Genomic DNA, 24,386 nt, shown 5'->3' on the forward strand with positions numbered 1-24,386 from the left:
ATTTTGTAATAGTGTATCTTCAGATAGAGAGTTCGCTATTCACACATCTAATATTTAAATATTGTTCCTAAAAATTTTTGATTTGCATCTTAATATCATTTCAATCTGTACTTCAAGAATGAAAGAAAAAAAATTAAAAAATAATGTAGAGACGGAGATGAAAAAAATGAGATATGTGAGGTGAAAACAGAATTTAGAAATAATTTTTATAAAAGTGATGATTTTTTAGAAATAGAAATGCACCTAAGAGTAATATGCGGGTTTTTATCAACCGATTACATGGCATTTAAAATATATTTTTTTTTCATAAGCTCTACATGTCGTTTTATATTGTGTTTATGTATCATAAGCTATACTAGTGTCAATACTATTATGGGCGTTTACCAATTTGTTTTCTTTGTTTTAGTGTCATTAGCGTAACAAACCTAACCGATAGCGACCAAATGCATTTTGCTCCTCCCCACAACACGACGGGTTTTCTTACCTAGTTATTTATAATAGCAAATTCCAGCTAAAATCCGTTAACACTTTAACCCATCGTGGCTTTAACGCCTCTTAACCCAGGAGTGGTGCCCTGCTCGTTAATCTTTACCAAATCAACTTTAACACTTGTTAAAGTATACCTCATGGCGTAAGAATTAATACCGTACCCGTTCTATGTATGTAAAATCAGCCACAAAACTAACTAGAAATTATTTTCGGGTTCGGTTAATTGGGCTTTACTGAGTGGGGGGGGGGGAATGTATTATTATTAGATAAAATAACAAAAGAAGTCTTTTATGTTTGATATGATTTTCATTAGACGTCCTTTAGCAAATGAAGTGGCAAAGGACATAATTCATGTATCAAATATCTTTCACGTTACGTCCTTTGTTACTAAACTAGTTAGATTATTTCGTTAAGTCAGACCTCGTGATAAACAGGTGAGAGTTTTCAAGTCCCCCTCTTCCAAATCATTTCCCCCCTTTTAACACCCACCCCGATGGACGATTGAAGAATTGAGAAATTAGGGTTTGTACGATCAAAAAATTGGGAGATTAGGGTTCGTTCGATTGAACCCGTAATCGATTGAAGCCGTAATCAATTAAAGGATGGTGTTATGCTATTGTGGTAAAGAAGTGGTGATCAAAACTTCATGGACTGATAAAAACCTAGGTTGTCATTTCTATGCATGCTCTGTCAAGTAAGATTTTACTTCCACTCCACAACATAAAGGTTCGAACACAGGTAATTTGATGTTTTTGCTTATAATTAGGGTAAAAATGTAAGTTAACTGGATGGTTTGATCATAAGAAGTGTGAAAGATGTATGGACATCATCCCTGGTCTGCTAAGAGCTAAGAAAAGTCTAGAAGAAGCTAATATCAGCCTTGATAAAGCTAAGAACAATCTTGAGGAAACCAACAAGAATCTTGGATACAAAGCAAGCAGACTTAAAAAGATGTTGATTGTTAGTTGGTTACTTTTCATGATATATGTACTTTTCTTCTAGAGGAATGGACCTTTTGCTTAGGTTAATGAAAGACTTGTGATATTTTGTAATATTGACTTATCCAGTATGATGTTCTACTATGTTTTGTAATTTTGACGTATACAATGTAATGTTGACTTATGCAATGCAATGTGAGCTTATGTAACGTTGACTGCATAATTTAAGCACAATGTTAACTGCGCAATATAACCACAATGTTAGCTGCACAAATTTTACCAATTGTGCATTGACACTTGATAATTGCACAACTTTTACACCAGTTAACTGCATAACTTAAGCAAGAAGTAGACTGCACAAAGTTCATGTCACACCCCAACCTAAGGCAGAAATACCGGGGATGAGCCGATTGTTCACAGCTCGAAGATACTATCATAAATAAAAAAAGTGACAATATCTATTAAATTAATTATTTCAAATCACAGTGCACAAATATTTATAACACAAACAAATAATTTAAAGCAAATAATCCAATCAAGATTTAATTAAAGATAGTCTTCATTAAGTTCCCTATGGTTTTTTCTAGATGCCCTTCACGTCAAACTTCAATTCAATAGGCAACTTGCATATGCGTAGAAAATAAAAGAGTTTATCAACTCATGTTGAATGAGATGATTACCAATTTTGACACTAACAATAATATCTAATAAATACATAATAAATGATAATTGTTAAATGCGTAAACAAACATATGTGAGTAATAATAAATCAAACTATAAACAAACCATAGACATGCTAGTGTGCCATTTAATCGTTGCCTTACGAATGGGCATGGCTACAATGACTGACTGAGATTGTCGATTTACCATCGCAAAGCGAATCAGGCTCAGGTTAATAAGACAGCTTATGATCATACTGACATGCTAGACTTCAAATGGACCTCTTCGAAACAAGATAGAATGTAAACACATAAGCAAATAGCAAATAACATTTAGTTGATATACACACAATAATTATGTTTGCGAGTTTGTGTATATATATATGATAGAAAATATGAATAGGTACGCATACATCCCCAAAACATTTAAAAACAGTAAAATAAAAGGGGAATGATCAAACTCACCTTGATTCGTAGGTAAGCGAATAAAATGATGAATAAATGATTAATAATAAACGGATCTTCCACTAACGCGTTGAACAAAGTAAACCAAATAAACCTGAAACTTTGAGATAAGTGAATATGAGTAAAAGCGAACTTGTTGCCGCTAGAATCATTCCAAACGGATGTTTAGACTCCGGTTATGTTCAATTAAACGTTTAAGCGAGTCGGTACTGACCAGAATCCGAACATCAAGTCGGAAGCCAGGTTTTGGTCAGTAGCCTTAAAATATCGATACAAAAATAAAAGTATTCTAGACCGAAAGCCGGTTCCGACTAGAAGTGTAAGAAATCGATTGGTTAAAGTTGTTGACCAATATGCCCTTAAACGGGTCGGAAAGCAATTGACTACCGAAACTCACTCAATCACTGAAATTGATTGAAGGCTTTTGTTAAGTGGATGAAAATACACAAAAACACAGAAGACAACTTATCCGAACGATAAATGGAACAAGAGATAATTGAGGTCAAAGGGTCTTGAAGCTTGAAAGTCAACGAAGGCTTGAAGAAACTGAAGAAACCGACAATGGGGGAAGATGAATTTCATGGGATTTAAATTTTGGGGGCTGGTATTGAAGTAATAATTTATGGTTTTATAATATGACTTGTTTAAATATTAAGGGTTAAAGCTTGTTTATTAGATAATAGCTATTTTAGGAAACCGAATAATCAATAAATGACAAAATCGAATCAATTAACAATCAAAATTTGGTTTGGATAAGAATAAAATGAAATTGGACCTACAATAACATTTTTGGGGTTTAAGTTTCATTAATTTAATCGAAAATATGAAAGAATTGGCAAAATTAGTCCCTCTAGTTCCCGAAAATGCATTTTTAGCCATTTTAAGCGATTTTAAAGGTTGTTAAGGACTATTTGGCATGATTAAAAGTTATGAAATTATAAATAAGTTAAACCAAGTTAAATACCAATAAATACAAGTTTTAAATAGTTTGAAAGATACGAATTACACTCTCGAATCTGTTTAAACAAATACGAAAAATCCGAGATGCTATAGTTCAAAAGACCAAGCATTCAACATAGTCATTACATAAACCAATCATTCAACATATTCATTACATAAACATAGTTCAAAAGACCAAACTAACATCCTAAACCATTAAAGCAAGTTTAAAGGACCAAACTAAGATCCAAATAACATACATACCAGATAAAAGGATAGACCAAACTAAATTTTAAAAAACTACTTAAACAAACATCATGCACCATGTTCCCTAAGACCAATCAGCATGTATTTTTGCATGACCTTATATTGTATCCTAATTTGCCACACCTTGAACAACATCCTTTAGTTTCTTACCAGCTCTTGCCATTTCTTCTATCTCAAATGTAGATTTCTTCCTTGCCTTTATGGGTTTACCAACTTGTTTGTTTATGTTTGGTTGGTGTAATAGCTATAGTACATTGAGACTTCGACCATAAGGTCCTGCCATTGATTGGGTTTATCTTAAAAGAATAAAGCTGTCTCCATTGTATGCACTGGATGAATCTAACTTTCTAGAGCACCAACCCTTTCACCATTAGTAGCCTTGTACCAACTGCTGCCACCACATGCTCACATGGAATACCTGGTTTGCAAATAGAACATAGTTTAAACACTTGACAGATAAACACTAGGTTGATAGAATAAACAATTGCATATCTGTCAGTTCCCACATTCTGCTGGTACATGTCTTCCTAACTAAGTCAGCAACTCTTTGCTTACATGGTCAACCACCAACCTGATACAACCCCCCCCCCCCCCCACATTTTCTAATGTGGTGCATTTTTTCTATTTAAATCAAACTCTTTAGTGCTGAGGGTGTAAGCAGGCTTCCAGTCTTGTCTAACCTTTAAAACATTTACTATACTTCTCATTAAATACTCCCTTATGTAATTAGGAGATGATATGATGGGCTTGTCTCTGCCTTCCATTATCTTACCATTGAAAACCTCACACATGTTAATTAGCAACACTTCAGACACTGCTCTACCTGTGAACACAAGCAAGACATCAAACAAGTTATTGATCAACACAAGGTCATTTGATATTTAATCAACACAAGTAAGACATCAAAGGGTATAGTTCATACTAGTGAGGTGTGACTTAGACCAGTATTTTAGGAGGAATGTTGGACAACCATAAGTGTGTTTCCATATTGAATGTCTTCAACTCTTCCATTGCAGCCTCAACTTTAGGAATTGTTGTTGCATGGGTAGATTTATAGAGCAAATCTTTATATAGCTTCCCTTTGAAATTTGCCTTGAAATTCTCATGAATGTGTCTGACACAGAATCTGTGCCAGCACATGGGAATAACTTTTCAATTGCAGGAACAAGGCCCTGTTTAACACAATATTGTTCGTCCAATTTGATGAAAGTTAAACTTTAAAACAAATATATGTCATACCTTTTGCCTATCACTAATGAAAGTAAAACATGAGTTTGTACCCAGATCCAGATCATCACCTAAGTATTCAAGGAACCAAGTCAAGAGACGAGATTTTCTGAATCTACAACTGCAAAAACAACTGGGTAGATTCCGTTATTTGGGTCAACACCTACTACATATTATATTTGACCTGGGAATGGCCCTTTCATGAATGACCATCTAAACCCATCAGATCGCTCCCTATTGCTTTAATCCCTTGCTTTAAAGCACCAAAACGAACATACATCCTTCTAAACCTTCTAGTAGGTAAGTTTGCATATGTGTCTTTTTCAACCTAAATCTTAATAGTAGTACCTGGATTTTTTTTTAATTCTAGCACATAATCCTTAAGAATAACATACTGTGATGTGTAATCTCCTTGCACATTTTCTTAGCTTTAGGCCTAGCCCTGTAAGCTTTCAGCCTGGAAGCCCCTAATTCATATTTTCTTTGAAATTGTTCTTGAACAGACTTGATAGGTATGTTTGGGTTTGTATAAACTTGATCTACAAGTTGGTGTGATAAGAAGGTGGATGTGCAAGAATTAATTTTTCTGGTTTGAAGGCATTTATGCTCAGTTTTTAACTTCCTCACAACCCAAGATTCAACACCTTTAGGTTTTCGAAATTAACATTAACATTAATTTTTCTTGTTTGAAGGCATTTATGCTATCTCTAGCGTACCGGTTCATTGTGTGACGATTTTGGTGTAGGGTTTCTGCGGAAAAGAAGACGATCGATCGAAAAAGGGTTTTTATGAAATGAAGCGTCGGGGTGGGTGTTAAAAAGGGGGAAATGATCTGGAAGAGGGGGACTTGAAATTACTGATTTACCCTCACGTGTTTGTCATGTGGTATGACTTAACGAAATAATCTAGCCGGGTTAGTGACAAAAGGGCGTAACGTGAAAGATATTTGATACATGAATTATGTCATTTGCTATTTCTTTTGCTAAAGAACGTCTAATGAAAATCATATCAAACATAAAGAGTTAATGGTCATTTTCGTCCCAGTGGTTTGCTACTTTCGCAACTTCAATCCAAAGTTTGAAATTTTGTCAATTTAGTCCTTATAGTTTTAAACATTAGCCAATTACGTCCCCCTGTCTAACGACATCCAACTATGCCGTTAGCTTAAGGGGTATTTGTGTCTTTCTCCTGTTTATTTTTAGTTAATGGTCATTTTCGTTCCTGTGGTTTGATACTTTTGCTACTTCAGTCAAAAGTTTGAAAATTTGTCAATTTTATGTTTAATTTAATTCGGTTTTTTTTTGTCTATAACCCTTAAGAGTATAATCCAAGCCCAAAACCATCGAGCATCGACCAAAACAGGTCTACATTTACTCTGTCGACAACAATAATCATACCCCCCCTCGTATTTAGTTTATAGACATTTCCTAAACTCTCCCCCCATGGTGGAATTCATTGGTAAAGTGGTCAAGGTAATTCCCTGAAACCGTACTATACCGATAAAACTAAAATCGTTTATTTGGTTAATGCATAACAGTTAGTGTTTAGATATTAACATATCGTACAAACATCTTGGTCGAAATCAACATCAGGAGGTCAAATATCCCGCATTTCCATGCTTGCTTAAGAAATCGATACACTAGATCGAATGTGGGTTCTTCAAATCGCGGTGTTGTTCTTGAATTCTTCAAATCGACAACTCCTCTAGGGTTGAATTCAACGAATTCAAGAACAATACCATGATTTGAAGAACACATGCGATTTAGTGCATCGATTTCTTGAGCAAACATGGAAATGCGGGACATTAGACCTCCTAATGTTGATTTCGACCCAGATGTTTGATACGATATGTTAATCTCTAAACCTAACTATTATGCGTTAATCAAAGAAACGATTTTAGTTGTTTCGGTATAGTTCGGTTTTAGGAAATTACTTTGACTACTTTACCAATGAATTCCATCATGGACTGAAGTAGCAAAAGTAGCAAAAAATAAAAAAATAAAAAAAAACTGAATTAAATTAAACATAAAAGTGGCAAAATTTCAAACTTTGGACTGAAGTAGCAAAAGTATCAAACCACAGGGACGAAAATGACCATTAACTAAAAATAAACAAAAGAAAAACAAAAATACCCTTAAACTAACAGCATAGTTGGATGCCTTAGACGGGAGGCGTAATTGGCTAACGTTTAAAACTATAAAGACTAAATTAACAAAATTTCAAACTTTAAACTGAAATGGTAAAAGTAACAAACCATAAATACGAAAATGACCATTAACTCAAACATAAATGACGGATTTTTCTATTTTGTCTTATTATTATTATTGTGTGTGAATGAATCGGAGGCAAAAAGAACGGTCCCGTCACTTTAGTTCAATTTTCCGAATATCTCCTTCCTTCCTTCCTTCCCCAAATTTTAGAGAGAGAAAGTGTGTTGTAAACAAGAGAAGAGAGAGAGAAAAATAATAAAATCTCAATCTCCTAATGAACGAACCGATTGTTGTTGATGATGATTACGATTTAGATGCTCGCTAATCGATAATAATTGAATCTGAAACCTCCACTTTTATCTATTATTATTTTCATTTGCTGATGGAATTAAATGAGGATCTATTAGAATTAGCAATTGATTCAACGATCCGTTGTTGATTTGCTTCATTCACTTGATTCCTTCATTCATTTATCCTTCGTTTAAATAACAATTTGAAATGACCGGTGGCGATGGCGGAGGTGTTGCACCACCTCCGCTCGAGTGGAAATTCTCGCAGGTGTTCGGTGAACGAACCGCCGGTGAAGAAGTACAGGAAGGTAAACTAGCTAATTAATATTGTTATTGTTATTGTTATTGTTATTATTATATTATTTAATTAAACCTAGGGATCTATGGATTTGTATTGGTTAGGGTTTGATTGAATGAGATTTTGATTATTATGCGGATCGGTTTGTCGTTGAGTTGTAGGAGAGTCTGGAAATGATTGGGCTAGGGTTCTGTAGACAGTGGGACTTGATATGATTTTGTAATGATTGGATAAAAGCTACAGTGATGAATTTGAGCTTGTGCTTTCATCTATTACTGTGAATTAAATCAATAATATTCTATTGCTTATAATATAATTGTTTATGTAATGATGTTCTACCTGGATAAAAGCAACAGTGATGAATTTGAGCTTGTGCTTTGATGAGTTTGATCTACTACTGCGAATCAAATCAATAACGTTGTATTGCTTGTAATATAATCGTCTGGAGAGTAGGTGTATGGTATGCTTAAGGATATTGTTAATGTTTACACTAGTTATGAAGAAACTATTAGGTTTGGTTGCATATAATTTAGTCATTTAGTGCTTGTTGGAGTTCCACATCTGTGTGATGACTTTTTTTTATTGATTATTACACGTATTTTTAAAGTTTAGACCTAGAATTTAGTTCTTGTTATATTGCTCAAGGATTTCAGTTGTAACATACTCTTCACGTGAGCTGTCCTATTAATCATTGACACGTTTTTGCGGCTTTGCCACACGTGAAAAGAAAGAATTGACCCCACCAGACGTGTGATTCATCTATAATCAATATATGACTTGTCTTTTGTTACCTACATTTACACTGAGCCTTGGGTATCGGTGCTTATTTCATTATGATATTGCAAAACAATGATGCTAACAATAGCATCCAAAAGTGTTATTATAATGTATTGATGATCACAGTATATAGGCACCGGAAGAAGTTTGCTGTTACCTGATGTTTCTGTTGTGGGCTTTAATTGTTATTCACATGATATTAACGTTGATTATTTACCTTATTGGTGATTTGTTGAAGTGTTCATTTACAGTATTCTTAAATGCAAAGATTATATAGAACTTTGTGTCTTTACAGCGTAACTGCCATTGCTTTTCTTTGTTTCTTTTATATAGAATCTTTTTTTTTTGTAAAGGCTAGTTAAAAGGTTTTGTATATACTTGTTCTATTTTAGATTGTTGTGACTGTAGTAAAGCACCTGTGTCTTTCATCCTTTTGCCTCTAGCTTCTTTGTTTTTGTACTTGATAATGACAATGCAAGCTAACTTGGCCACTTAGCATAGCTATTTGTATAAAGCTTAATTATACAGCATTATTTCACTTATTTTGCATTATGAAATGATGCAATGTTGGATTTGTACTTTCTGCAGTTGATATCATATCAGCAATTGAGTTCGATAAAAGTGGTGATCATCTTGCTACTGGTGATCGTGGGGGCAGGGTAGTATTATTTGAGAGGACTGATAAAAAGGAGGTTGGTTATGCCAGAAATTATTTTTACCGTATTTTGCTGAGATACTTTTTTGGGTGGTCTGCTCATTTATTATGATTAAATTACATGAATGTTTCCGGTGGTATGCTCATATTTTGGATTTAGTCCTAATTTTTGAGAATTACGGATTAGGTCTCAGCCTTTTGCAACTTTGTAGTGCATTTAGTCCCTAACACTAACTGAGTCAAAGTGGTTGTTAAACTGATGCGAAATGATCATTTTACATCAGTTTAAGTGCATTATTTTTAATTAAAAGAGAAAGGGTTGATTCACCGTTCACGTCAGTTTAACTACTAATTTTAACGTCAGTTGGTGTAGGGACCTAATGCATTACAATTTTGCTAAAGGTTGTAACAAATTAATAATATCTCATAAGCTAGGACCAAATCCAAAATATGGCCTTACCATAGGGAGCATGTGTGTTATTTAGTCTTTTTTGTGTTGTTTTCTACTTTCTTAAGTCTATCTTGCTACTTACAAGTTCCAATGATTGGTTGTGTAGCATGGTGGAAATAGAAGGGATTTAGAGAAGACTGATTATTCAAATAGTAGGCATCCAGAATTTCGCTACAAAACCGAGTTTCAGAGCCATGAACCTGAGGTTTTTACATTTTATTTTGTTTTTTACCTTTAATTAGTTTTAGTTGTTCTTCTCAATTAGCTTGCACTATCCCCTATGGTTCTACTTATTCATTTCCATTTTGCTTTTAGTTTGATTATTTAAAGAGTTTAGAGATTGAGGAGAAAATCAACAAAATCAGATGGTGCCAAACAGCCAATGGTGCCCTCTTTCTTCTGTCTACTAATGATAAAACCATTAAATACTGGAAGGTAGCACTATAACTTATATATTACTTGCATTCGTTTTGGTAGTAGACTCATGTGTATTTACTTTTCAACTTGTAAAGTGACCCCTAAATTTTCCCAAAACGTTAATATGTTACAGTAATTTTGATAACTCAATAGCATATTGGTGAATGTGATAAACATTTCCCATAGGGCTATGCTTATGTTTAAGGGTGGTATTTAGTAATTAAAGTACAATAACTTAAACATAACCACCTTGGGTTATGATTTATTGTTTTTATTATAATGAATGAATGATTTAGCATGAAACTGATGATTTGCAAAAACCCTTTTTTTATACTTGTCTTCACAGTTGTATTTGGATTCACTTCATTTTTACAATGGCCACTCATCTAACAGTTTATGAATACAAATGAAAATTTGGTGAGTAAGGAACAAATTTGCGGCTTAAATGTGAATTTTTACTTACACAGGTTCAAGAGAAGAAGATTAAGAAAATTGCTGACGTAAGCATGGAGCCTTCTAAACCGGCTGGAAATGGGTTGAGCTACAAGATTTAACTAAAAAATAAATGGGTCAAACGGGTTGAAAGTCATTCGAATATCAGTATGGCAACAATATAATATTGTAATACCAATCATGTTTAACACATTAACAATCACTAAGAACAAAAAGTGTTTTTGAATTCACACGACCCATTTTGACTCGAACCTATAAATTATGTGTTTAATTGTGGAGGTCATTGTTCAAGATATATGTTGTACTAGAACCTGTATGTAAACTATTTTATAGGCCACCCACTGCTGCAATATTGCAAAATGGCAAACACATTTAGGATTTTTTTTCAATTGTTGCTTATGGATACCTGAACACTACGGTATGATTGTTTATTCAAAGTATTTCAGGGCATTTTTCTTATTAGGCATGTTTTTGGCCATATTTTGGTATAAAAGATGCTTGATACTTACTTGGGGTGGTCTATAAAATAGGTTATGCACATAGGATGGGTGTCCTCCATATACATGTTTCCTAAAAGAATAGGAACAGAAAGTGTTTGTTGAAGAGTTGACCCATTTTGACCAAATCACCTGACCAACTCATCTTGCTGCTTGTATTGAGTCTCACTCATGGTAATTTGAGTATGAGGATTGTTAACAATCTTCATGATTAGGTCATGATCCATTGTGACCAATTCTAAAATGTATTATTCAATTATGTGTTTTTTTACTAAAAAAATTTGGAGTGTTTGCTTTCGCTCTTAAAATGACATAAATATTGTTTCCAGTGATCTTACAAATTGATTCTTATATGAGAAAACTCCACTTATATAGTAATTTTATCCATCTTATCATGTGCATAGAAGCACCGTTGCTCGTTTAAACTAACATTTTACAAGAAGGTTTACAGATGACATTGTTATTTCTACATTATTTTAATTTTTCTCTAATATTTAACACCCAAAAGTTAAAAATTGTAGGTAACTAGCAACGAAACCAGCCTTGTTGCAACATGTAGAAGAGTATATGCTCATGCACATGACTATCATATCAATTCCATCTCGAATAACAGGTTTGGGTCCTCACTCTTCAGTTTTGCAAGTTTTTTTTATCAGTCATTATGGCTTTAATAAATGTCTATTCTAATTCCTATGTTTGACCCTTGAATATCACGTACCTAGAACAATGTTAATCTGCTATCTTCTTATGCAAATAATGAGTTTTATAGTTAATCTGATAATATGGTCAAGAAACACTAGCCGATTGTGTGGTGGGACGTGTGTTTTTAAAGTGATCATATGATATTCACTAACCAGAGTTTAATAATTTTGAACTATTGGTACTTTTATTTGACATTGAGATAATCATATTTGTTGTTATGAAACTGATTATCTAACATCAGAATATGATTTTCTTAACACTTAAAAGGACTGTTAAGTTTGGTAGCTCAAGAAATTATTAGATAAAATGGTCATAAAGGATATATTTGTGAAAAAAAAGCGACATTTGGTTAAATAGGGGTTAAAAAGTATATCAAGTTAGGTTTCAAAGTATAGGCCATTTTGTTAAACTCATAGATAATCAGTTTCATCGTAGCTGACCAGACAATTAAGAAGCAGGATGTGTTTATTCAAACACTTAAAAGAACTTGCAAATCTGATAGAGCATGAAATTAAGTAGATGAAATGATCAAGGACAACTTTGTGAAAAAGGAGTTCTTTGTTAACATAATGAATTTTTTTTCAATTTGGGCTTCAAAATGTAGTTAACTTTAGTTGAGTTATAGATAATCAGTTTTCTTGCAGCTGTTATGAAACTGACTGCTTTGCCCGAGATGCTCGAACAATCAGAAGCAGCGTACTTTTGTCAAACACTTTAAAAGGAACTGATTATTGCAATACTGAAAACAGTAATATTTCAGTCATACAGATGCAATGATAAAGCAGTTATTCATTTTGACAGTTATCTTTTGCATGGATTTGATTCCTTGATCATCTACTGAACACCCCTCCCCCTCTTTCTCTCTCTTTTTTGCCTTAGTGATGGTGAAAATTTATATCTGCTGATGATCTTCGGATAAACCTTTGGAATTTGGAAATTAGCAACCAAAGTTTCAACATTGTGGATGTCAAGCCTGCTAACATGGAAGACCTAACTGGTAAGAGTATTTTTTATAATTGTCAGATTTACAGTTATATAGAGTAGGTAACCCTTATCTTCTTTGTGCTGATTCAGTTATTATGGATTTTTTTTCTACTGTTTGGAAACACACACTTTGGGTCCGGAAATGACCAAGTTAGCGATTATCATCTTCAGTTAAATAATATTAGCGATTTTTTTCTACTGTTTGGAAACACATTTTATTTTCTTAAAGCTAAATTTGTAACTCGTGAGAGCTTCATAAAGTTAAATAATAATAAAAGGGACAATGTATTTGGAGCCACCCTTGTATTCAACCTTTTCAATTAACACCACCAATATATAAAAACTATTTTATAGGCCACGGCCCACGTTATATACACAGAGTTGGTTGGCCTATAAATAGATGGGTTATTTCACAACCAATTAAGATCTTAGCAAGCCTTGACTTTGACTTTCTTTGTTGCAGAGGTGATTACATCAGCGGAGTTTCATCCTACTCAGTGTCATACGCTAGCATATAGTAGTTCAAAAGGATCTATTCGCCTTATTGACTTGCGTCAGTCTGCCTTGTGTGATAAGCATTCTAAATTGTAAGTGTTATTTTATTCTTTCTGCTTTTATTTGTAAGGGTATGCAATGGAGTATTTTTAATAATTGCCAAAACAATATTAGGTTTGAGGAACAGGAAGCACCTGGGTCAAGATCATTCTTCACTGAGATAATAGCCTCTATTTCAGATATAAAGTTTGGGAAAGATGGAAGATATTTGCTAAGTCGTGATTATATGACCCTTAAGGTTTGTTATGCTTTCTTCCTCTGATGTGTAATATAATTTGTAGATGATTTTTAAATTATGAAAGTCTTTCAAGAACTCAAGGTGTTTGCTTTGCATCCGATCCTGTAATTTGATCAGGGAGGTGATTTGTACACAAAAAAAAAAAAAAAAAAAACAATTGCAGTCTTACAATTTTAGCCTTAGTCTTTTCTTATGATGTAAGGGTAAAATTGTCAATAAACATTACCTGTTGTGTACAGATTGTCCCTGTTTAGGCTTCTGTTAGCAACAGCTTGTTGCATATGTTTGGGTCAAGTTTCAGGGCATTTATAACGCCTTTTTGCTGCATAATATTTTTTGCTGCATAATATCTGGTAATGAAGACTGTGTGAACACCATAAAGAGTATACGTAATTAGCACCATTTTAAAGGTGAAACTTATGTGGCATGATATGGTGAGGTTGCTCTAATAGTTGTGAGATGTGTAGGGCATGTTGGGTAAAGGATCAAAACGGATTTGGGTTGTGTAACATGTCATTTTAGTCTGGGTCAAAACATGGCGGGCTCTGGGTTAACCTGCAAACACTTTTCTGTCTATTTTTGCACTCAGTCCATCTCAATATTGCGGTCCAAATTTTTATTTTTATTTGTCCCAAAATGCTGTGCTTTTGTTAAATGGATGGTTATCTACTTTCTTATTTTGCCCATAATTACACTTATTCTTCAACTTTGCAATCTTTTCAAGTCAATTAGTATCTTAAATGCATTAAAAGGTAAAATTGGCATTTAGCTAACTAAAATCTGCATTACTCATATGTATCATAAGGCTATGTTTTTTTTTGTTTGTGGATAATATCTGTGACAAAGGCTTTTTTTTAGAAATGGGCACGCGTCTAAACTTTCTTCCAAAGGGGATATTTTCGTAAAGTGTTTTCACAATAGGGGTTTCCGCACGCGTAACGGTATCTTCACCTCAAAACTTTGTGTCCTACACTCCCATATATATATGATATGTCTGTCCTTTGTAGGGGCGATTTCTAGTAAAGTTTTTGATTTGGACTATAATCACTATACGTTGGTTAGCAAGTCGTGGTTTTGTTAAGAATGGTTTATATATTAAAAAGATTTTTCTTTATATATATAAAAAGAATAGCATTAAGGGCTGAGCAATGTTGTCTGGCAAGATGTGCAAGTTTTGAAAGTCTCTCACTAGATAGAAGCCTAGACACTTGAGTAAAGGTATTACCGTATTATGACATGACAAACGAGAGATTACATATTCAATGCGTTTTATTCACTTTTATAAGTAATCAATGAAATATTATCTTAAGGCTTATTATAAAATTAGTATATAATAAGATTTTTAATTTAACCAAAGAGTAAATAAAAATTAGTCTTTAATCTCTTTATTGTTATATTCAAGTGCCCTAGGTTTCTATCTAGTGGTAGACATAAAAAAGCTTGCACATCTAGCCAGAAAACATTGCTTCACCCTAACTGCTGTTTTGTTATAAGAAGGCTTTTTAATAGAAAAACCAATCTTAACATAACCAGACCTGCTAACCAACACATAGAATTAGCGTTAACCTTAAACACACAAGCAATCAACGACACGGAGAATTAACGTGGTTCGGTCTAACTGACCTAGTCACTAGTCTAGGGTTTTAACAGGGTTAAGAAATAAACAGACTGAACTGGGCTTAGTGTCACGGAGTTATCCCTCAGACTCCGTGTGGCGCCCGAAGGCCAGCCAATCGGTCCGCTCATGATCCAGGTCTGTTGGTTTCGTCCTGCCTTGGACTCATCAGGCGAGCGGCAATAGCTCGCAACCAGCGATGCGTTCGTCATGCAAGCACGACTAGGCATGTACGCCTTCTTTCTTGCTGAGACCATGCCCAATGAAGTCCGGGACGAGCCAACAAACCCAAGCGTTTCAACAAAAATTAAGCATCTCAATCTTCAAATATTTGGTCCGTGACACCCTCCCACCACCATAACCATGCACGTCCTTGTGCATGCACATGTCTCATACCAACGTGCAAGACTTAGACGTTGTGGTCTTCCCCTATGCCATGCATGTCTGAAGGGCAAGCTCGCTATCCCATACCAGCTCACAAGCCGAAGCCATGCGTTTTGAGAATGTATCACTTTCATAAATGGGACGCCCAATAGTTCAGCCAAAATGTGAGTTAGCCGTGTCGGTTAATTATGCCGCCGGATTATGTGACGCCGACGTTCGCCAAGTTAGCAGACTTCAAAACAGGCTACGGCTCTGCTACACCGTAAAACTTTTAACACGAACACGGTGGTCTTCACTTCAGTGGACTAGGGCGGCGCTTGCGATCCCATACTCGCGGCGTACAAAGACCATTCGATCTTCTCCACCACCATTGCTTAACTTATTCTCGACATTTTTAAGCTCTTTTTGGTTGAGTGTACACGTTCCCACGTATCCGAGGTTCAACCTGCTCTGATACCACTTATCATGGAGTTATCACTCAGACTCCGTGTGGCGCCCGAAGGCCAGCCAATCGGTCGGCTCATGATCCGGGTCTGCTGGTTTCGTCCTGCCTTGGACTCATCAGGCGAGCGGCAGCAGCTCGCAACCAGCGATGCGTTCGTTATGCAAGCACGACTAGGCATGTACGCCTTCTTTCCCGCTGATGCCGTGCCCACTGAAGTCCGGGACGAGCCAACGAACCCAAGCGTTTCAACACAAATTAAGCATCTCGATCTTCAAATATTTGGTCCGTTACATTAGGGCCGGTTGCCCCTCACCCAGGCGCCTATTTTTTTTTCTCGCAGTCTCGATCACGGCCCAAGGTCTACGAACCCAACAAGGTCTAAATCACAAGCTTTATCATATGTTGCCCCTGCCAAGGGCAGGTTCTCGAAAACAGGACAGATTTGCAGGACACAACGTTTGAGGTAAAGATATCGCCCCTACCAAAGGCGGTAACCCCTGTGCATTATTGTGGTAACAACAATGTTGTTACTAATATTCTAAAATTTGTCGATTTAGGAGGTTGTATGCCTCAAAAATAAACATCGGGAGACCTTCAACCCGATTCCATTTTAGCTGCTTTTTTTGTCAGCCCATTTGAGATAAACCACAACCAATCAACCTGTATGTTAATTGAATTGGTTCTAGTCATGATAGTTCATCATGCTACACTGTGTCATTCTAAATTGTCTCAAAGCTGGTTTGATTTGTTTCGTTTGATCACTTTGTTATTTTATCCCTGTCTTTCTCAACTCACACATTCTAATTTAAAACATTTAGAAGTGGGGTTCCATTCAAATAACATGGTAGAGATGTTCTTGTTTGGTAGTTATTGTAATTAATCTTTGTTTATTTATGGATAAACATTGATCTTTACCGGTATTTGTTGATATGTGTTGTCATAAAGATAAGTATTAGATTTGGAATTTGAAATTTTTAATACTGTAGGATTGTTGTTAGTTAGCTACTACAGCTAGTAGTTTATCATGCTTGATTTGATTATTTAATACGGTAGGATTTTTTTAATATGGTGGGTGTCTCTTAAAAGCAGTCTGAAGTTTATTTCCTTAATTTATAGCTATATGTAAGTTGGGCCTGTATATGATGACCGTGTGAGCAGTACACTAATGATGCAAGCTGAATGGAGAAAACAACTAATTAGTGATCACTTAACAATTTAGTTTTTGCTGAATCCAATAACTAAATCATAAATTATCAAGTATGATATTGTTTTCTTTAAAAGCCCATTATTGCTCATTCTTTGCAAATCCCACTTTCTTAGTACGAGTAACGCGCTTGGTTGGAATGGGTTAGCATGAGTTGAAAGGGGATGGTCGAGTTGACCTGCAATGACACTTTTGTCCATTTTTAAAATAAAATATAAATGATTTTGTGTTTTAGTAATATTATACATTTATACCTGTAGTCCGAATGCTTTGATTAAAATGAATCTAGGAGGTACTATGCACTAAAAGAACAAATTGTGAACGTATGTCAATCTGTTTAACCTGCTTGATCCATTTAATTTGTTTCCGTTTTAGCTTAACGCTTTGATTTGACCCATTTGAGATAAAAATTAACTTAATTCGACTCATTTGTAAGTAAATGGGTCAAAGTTAATTCTACTAAAATACTTGCCCTTGTTTGAGTATTTGTTATTTACTGAAACCCTAATCACATTACGCAGTTATGGGACACCAACATGGACTCTGGTCCAGTCTCGACATTTCAGGTCCATGAATATTTAAGGCCCAAGGTATAGTACCTTTTGTAATTTTTTTACAACCAAAATTTTGCTGCTGATTTTTTTTAGCTTGAGATTGCTGATAATGGTAAAATTGATTATTTCCAGCTGTGTGATTTATATGAAAATGATTGTATTTTTGACAAATTTGAGTGCTGTCTGAGTGGTGATGGTCAACGTGTTGCAACTGGTTCTTACAGGTAAAATTACTCTCTTCTATCAATTACAAACCAATTGGCTAACTTCTCATGAAATTTGAGGACTCTTTTGCTGACTTGGCTTTGACCAATTACTCGTGATTAATTTGTTTGACCTAAATCTAATGACACGTCAAAAGTTACTTCAGTTTTTTAGGTACATTTAAGCTTATTATTGTTAGTCTTATTACTAATATTATTATGGTTATTACTATTATCATCATTTGGGTTGTGCCACAAAAGTCCCTCAATCTAATTTTGGAATATTTAAGTCCCCGAAGCTGTTTAATAATTAATATACTAAAGTTAGGTTGAGGGACCTTTTTTTTGCAAAATGAAGAAGTATGCCGATTTCTTATGGTATTAAACCTTATTATTGATATTACTATATTTCTATTATTACAGTTTTTTGTTTATTATAGCTAGTATTAATGCTGTTATAACTAAAAAAGAGGTGTTTATTAGTTTTTTTATTTCTTTTATTTAATGATACTAATGCTTGTCTTTCTGCTTACTTGTTAAATCGATATGATTTCAGCAACTTATTCCGTGTGTTTGGATGCCATCCGGACAGTACTGAAGCAACTACCCTAGAAGCTAGCAAGAACCCAATGAGGTATTTTAATAATATATTAGGGAAAACTGGAAAAACGGGTAAAATGGTTTGAATATGAACCTCTCTTAAATCATGCTTAATTTTTTATTTAAAAAAAAACATTATAATTGTCAAATATCCAAAAAGAAACATGAAGTTCAACACTAATGACCAATTTGTGCAAAAAGTTTTAAAACCTTTTTTTCTTTCTTGTTTGTAATGCTGAACTTTTGTGAAAGAATTGGAAGAAAATGCAAAATAAAGAGTTTGAACAGGTGGACCATAAAATGTTGATTGTTTTTGAGAGGGCAGTATTTTTATGGAAATTGAAAAATGCATAAGTATATATTTGATTATGTTTTAAATCAAATTTGACATGATATTTCTACAGAATTATATGTTCTAAAATTCCCAAGAATCATGAATTTCAAAACATCAAATAATTTTGTGTGGAATTTTACATGTTCTTATTATTTTAGTGCTGATCATCTTGAAACAATTAAAAGAAATGGGGAACTTTTTTTTTTTTTTTGAATAATTCAACAACACTTTTAAGAATCTGTGAATACAACTTTCTTTTTCTAAAACCAAAAATCAATTATATTTTTGGTTACAAAATTCGATCTATTCATAGAAGTAATGAATGTGTTTGCTTTGATTTTCAATAGCATGTGCTTCATAAAACCATTTTAAACATCTTGTAGGAGGCAAGTGCAGACCCCCTCAAGACCTTCCAGATCTCTAAGCAGCATAACCCGTGCAGTTAGACGAGGTTAGTCGTCTTTTTCCCTTTTGACTTTTACAATCCTAAAATCCTTGCAACATTATTATAATCACAAACGATAGATTTCATCATTGAATAAATACATACCTAAAGTATAAGTATTTCTGTGGAGGTGTCAATTTCAACCCATTTACATATGAATGATTTTATTCAGGTTATGTTCAAATATCGAACTATGCAATTTTTTCAAAAAAATAAACTTTGGCTGAATGCAGAACCACCTAAATTGTTGTATTCATATATTTTGATTACTATTATGATACTAAAAAGTTTACACGAAAATTATTTATAGAAAGAGTTGTTTACATGTTATGTTATCTCTCATTTCGTTGACCATTGTATGTAAGTAACCTTCTAAGCAGGTAAAACTATGACGTGGCAGATTTTTTTGAAGGTTACTTTCATACAATGTTAAAAAATTGGAATATGCTGCATACAACATTGGGAAAGCATTTGATAATCATTGTAATATCGCGCTTGTTCGCATAATTAACAGATTTAATAATAATAAAAATCTGAACAAAAATTTGTTTGTGGGCCAACTCTTACCTTATATCGATGCGCGCTAAAATGACTCAATTCAACCCAAGAATCGTTATGTAAAATTTTGTATTTATTTTATGTACAGGTGGAGAGGTTGATGCCAATGGGAATTCATTCGATTTCACAACAAAGTTACTCCATCTTGCATGGCACCCTACCGAAAACTCGATTGCTTGTGCTGCTGCAAACAGCTTGTACATGTATTATGCATGAAAAGTTCAAACTTAACAAATTTTTGGTTGCCAAAATCCCATTCGGTTTTATATTTTCCCCTTCACTCAGAAAATATCAAAATAGAACAACCTTTTTTTCTTTCTTTTTTTTAAATCAGTTTTCCAATCCACCTTCGACTTGTGATTTTGACCCTTGAAGTACTGTTATTATCTCATTTGATTTGATGTCAGTTAATTAGGTCTAGTTTTTAGTTGGGATCTTGAATTTTGATACCCAATTCATAACCGGTTAACTTGGTTGAATTGTTGTGTGTTTGATCAAACTTATATTTGTTCACATTATTAGCTACTGTGAATGGGTTATAACATGTCAAGCACTGCACTTTATTTGGCATTCAACTCATGGTTATGTAATTTTCATTATTTTTTCTCTAGGGTTTTGTGATTTTTTGTTAGAACCATGTTTCTTCAACATTGAAATAATTTAATTTGAAAAGGTACTTATCTGTATGCAATTTTTGTTTTGAGATATTTAACCTTTCTTTCCATTTCTTTATAAATAAAATTAGGGTTTAGTATGATTCGTGTGGAGGAGAGTAATCTAGACACTCGACCCTGGAGCAGACCAGCTAAGTATATTCGGTTCGGTCTTGGTTTTGGGAGAGAATTTGGGTTTTGTTTGGTTCGGGTAAAATATAAAAAGCTTTTTTGGGTTCGGTCTTTGTTTTGTCAGCGAATTTGGGTTGTCAGTATAATATGCCTTTAAACATATTACGTTGTTCATATTGGGATGTATTTAGTTTATAACATACTAGATTTTATCCCCCGTATTACGCAGGTTGTTTTACTTTATTTGTTTTTAATATTTATATATGTATATTTGGATTTTAATTTTATTTATTGTAAGAAAATTAATAATTAATATACTTGAGGTTTGATGATAAAATGGTTTCATAAATAAATGATATGTTATAATCCGGTTTAATAGCTATCTGGGTTTGGTGATACCCATTACCCGTTTATTTTCTTTATTATAAAATTGTTTATTAATTATAAATAATATCTTTTTTTTAAATAAAATAGGATATTAAGTTTTAGTATATCCCTATTTTATAAGATTTTCATATCAAATATTTTATGAGATTAATTTTTAATATAATGAGATGTTATAACCCATTTAAGAGCTATCTGGGTTTGGTGAGGCTTTTTACCTGTGAATTCGGGTTAAATGCGTGAAACACCTTCATTTACAAATAAAGCAAATATGCTAGTTTGAGAGAATAGTTGTTTTACATTTTTTGTTTTTTAATATTTATTTTTTGGATTTTAATTTTCTTTATTGTAAGAAAATTAATAATATACTTAGGGTTTGATGATGAAATGGTTTCATAAATAAGTGATATGTTATAACCTGTTTAAAAGCAATTTGGATTTGGTGACCCGTGACCTGCTTATGTTTTTTACTATAAAATTGTTTATTAATTATAAATAATATCTTTTTATTTTTAAATTGGATATTAAATTTTAGTATATCCCTGTTTTATAGGATTTTCATATCAAATAATTGGTAACATTAATTTTTAATTTAATGAGATGTTATAACCTATTTAAGAGCTATCTGGTTTTGGTAAGACCCATACCCATGAATTTAAGTTAAATCAATGAAAAACCTTTATTTAAAAATCAAGCAATCTAGTGACTTCTATAAAAGGATAGAGCAACCATATAGAGACACATAAGATTTTAGGCGCTTCATTTATATTATAGATGAAATCTTTTAGCCTAAAAATTAATACCAGGTTCTGACACAACCTTAAAGATAACCAAGAATGACCTACCCTGTATTTTCGAACGGTTCGGTTTTAGTTTTGATTTTTTTTAAAAATTCATGGATTTTTTAAGAAATTCATGGTTTGCTTGTGGCCCAAGATGATGTCTTGCCATTTTGGTTGCTTGAGTAGCAACATGTGGCATGTGTCACTTTAGTCGCTTAAGTAACAACACACGTGGCATATAGGATATAGCATGCCTCGTTAAGATTTTGTGACTTAGATATGTATATGTCCATAGAAGTGCACATAGAAACCTTTTTTTAACCGAAAAGCTAACCGGTTACTAACCGGTCAAGTCCTAACCGGTTACTAACTGATCCTAACCGCCGGTTAGTAATCGGTTTATATTATTGATTTCAAAACCGGTTACTAACCGGTTAACCGATTTTTTAATTAATATTTTATTAAAAGTCGGTTTTTAACCGGTTTTACCCGACCGGCTAACCGATTTTTTTTTATTATTTTGTCAAAACCGGTTAGTACCCGACCCAATTAACCGGTCTAACCGGTTATTTCCCGACAAAAAGAAAAACCGGTTAGAAAATTAACCGGTTAACCGATTTGTGCACCTCTATATGTCCATCTTGCTTACGCCGTGCAAAATGACTACGTGGCATATTTCACATAGTCGGCTTCCTCTTCTGACTAGTTTAGCGAATAAGGGTAATGATATTCCTTCAATTCTTTGTCCTTTTTGCTTGGAGTTGGAGGAGAATTTGGATAATTTATTTGGAGAATGTGGGATAGCGAGTAGGGTTTGGAAGCGATGTGTAAATGGCTTGACTTCGTTGCATCTTTTTCTGTCTCGTGTATATTGAATTTGCTAGATACACTTTATTCATGAAATTATTCTTTTCGCATGGTGGGTCATTTGGTGTACTCGGAATGAATTTGTTTTCTTAGGCAAAGCTGGAAGAAAAGAATCCATTTATGATTCTATCCTTACCAATTCGTTTTCGTGGATAAAAAAAATAGACATAGAAAGTGTAGAGTTAGATGGACCGAGTGGATTAAAAATTCTCTTCTTGTCATGTAATTGTTCGTTTTTCTTCTTTAGCTTTTGCTATTTCGTTACGTTATAAAGCCGTTAAAAAAACTGAGTAAAGAACCATTTTTGTCCTTGTGGTTTGGCAAATAATGCGAATTTAGTTCAAAAAGTTAATTTTTTGCATATGGACCATCCACGTTTCCCAATTTTTGCCAATTACATCCGAATTACTAACCCCGTTAAATTTAATCGTTAAGTCAGGGATAGACATGTCTTCACTTTTTCTTTATTATAATAATAACAACAACAATAATAATAATATTTTCGCAATTAGACCCTCAATGTTTCTCAACCGTTGTCAATCTCGTCTTAATTGTTAACTCGTTCTAAAATTCAACGTTAACTCAGGGGTGTGACTGTCCTTTTTCATGTTCATTTACATTATTATTATTATTATTATTATTATTATTATTATTTAGTGTGTGCTTGTTCGGTGACATATATAGCATCTCAGAATTCCTATGTTTGAATCCAATATAGTATCCGTTATTTATTCTTCTTTATTTTTAGTCATATAAAGGGTTTAGTTCAGTGTAGTAGTAGTAGTAGCAGTAGTGATGTAAAAGAACATGAAAAATGACATTCGCATCCCTGAGATAACGTTGAATTTAGACCAAGTTATCAATTTGGACGAAATTGGCAACGGTTGGGAAACATCGAGGGTCTAATTGCGAAAAAAATTATTTTTGGACGAAATTCGCAAATGTGACCAAACCTTGGGGACGATTTTGGCACTTTACTCATATAATAAAGAAAGAGTGAAAAGACATGCCTATCCCTGACTTAACCATTAAATTTAACAACGTTAGTGATTTGGATGTAATGGCAAGAATTGAGAAATGTGGATGGTCCATATGCAAAAAATAAACTTTATGGACTAAATTCGCATTATTTGCCAAACCACAAGTACGAAAATGACACTTTACTTAAAAAAAACCTATATGGGATAGTTTGACGTGTCATGTTATTTTGGTTGCCTATGGGATGAGTCATGTGAGATTTTACATGGTATTAGTAGCTATGCATGTACTTGTTGGTTTCAGGTCTACTCTTATATAAGACGGTACTCTTATATAAACGGGTATTCATAGTCTATCAATAGCTTTGTTATGACATGACTTTGATCTTGTTGGATGCATATTTTCTTTCATAAAATGGTAGCAATCTTAAATTTAATATTTTTAAAAATTAAAGTTCTCGTAGTGTCACGTATAGTCATATTACATATTTGATTTTTAATGCACTAAATCTTTTATTAGAAAATAGTTGAGACTTTGATATTTGAGAGTTTAAGTTATTCACTTATTCTACAAATGATGTAACATAAGAGAAGTGTCAAATGATGTAACATAAGAGAAGTGTGAGAAGCATTTTGAGCCCTTAGGTTATATCTTAAAACAAAATCAATAGTCTTAAAAAAGGTGATGGCCATATAGTAATATTGGGACGCAATCAAGGGCAAAGGTTAACCTTTCAA

At 33.7% G+C, this 24,386-nt stretch overlaps 1 pseudogene across 1 annotated transcript; it reads left to right on the forward strand.

The window, feature by feature from the left end:
• The first annotated feature begins 7,670 nt into the window (after positions 1-7,670).
• Positions 7,671-20,125, forward strand: LOC143587312 (serine/threonine protein phosphatase 2A 55 kDa regulatory subunit B beta isoform-like; annotated as a pseudogene). Its single transcript, XR_013144864.1, has 14 exons — positions 7,671-7,792; positions 9,148-9,251; positions 9,772-9,870; positions 9,981-10,100; positions 10,550-10,630; positions 11,482-11,645; positions 12,614-12,731; positions 13,182-13,305; positions 13,388-13,511; positions 17,681-17,749; positions 17,846-17,937; positions 18,473-18,550; positions 19,234-19,301; positions 19,942-20,125. The product of XR_013144864.1 is annotated as a serine/threonine protein phosphatase 2A 55 kDa regulatory subunit B beta isoform-like (transcript).
• Positions 20,126-24,386: the final 4,261 nt, after the last annotated feature.

This window comes from Bidens hawaiensis, unplaced genomic scaffold (assembly GCF_021521415.1).
Source record: "Bidens hawaiensis isolate Kalapana, Puna unplaced genomic scaffold, B.hawaiensis_p1.1 tig00035450_1, whole genome shotgun sequence".
Classification (NCBI taxonomy): Eukaryota; Viridiplantae; Streptophyta; class Magnoliopsida; order Asterales; family Asteraceae; genus Bidens; species Bidens hawaiensis.